Consider the following 397-nt stretch of genomic DNA (forward strand, 5'->3'; position numbering starts at 1 on the left):
GGAGCATTCATGGTTTTGTGAGCCGAGGAGCGGTAACGCTGCTGAAGAAAGATCCAAACAAGGGGGACGCCATAGATAACTTTAGGCCCATCACTCTGCTCAATGCAGACTTGAAAATGTTGACCAAGGTGTTAGCCAAGCGGTTGGCGCTTGTCATCGAGAAACTGGTCGGCACGGAGCAGACGTGCGCCGTGCCGGGCCGGAGCATCCATGACAACCTCCATCTGATGCGCTACATCATAGAGAGGGTAGTTAAGGAACCTGGCATGGGTGGGGCCCTGATCAATTTGGATCAATCCAAAGCTTTCGATAGGGTAGACCATCGATACTTGGAGGCCGTCCTCGAAGCGGCCGGCTTCGGTCCCGTTTTCCGCGGCTGAATGGCTGCGTTGTACAC

Source organism: Octopus bimaculoides, chromosome 6, assembly GCF_046866305.1.
Source record: "Octopus bimaculoides isolate indiv1 chromosome 6, ASM4686630v1, whole genome shotgun sequence".
NCBI lineage: Eukaryota > Metazoa > Mollusca > Cephalopoda > Octopoda > Octopodidae > Octopus > Octopus bimaculoides.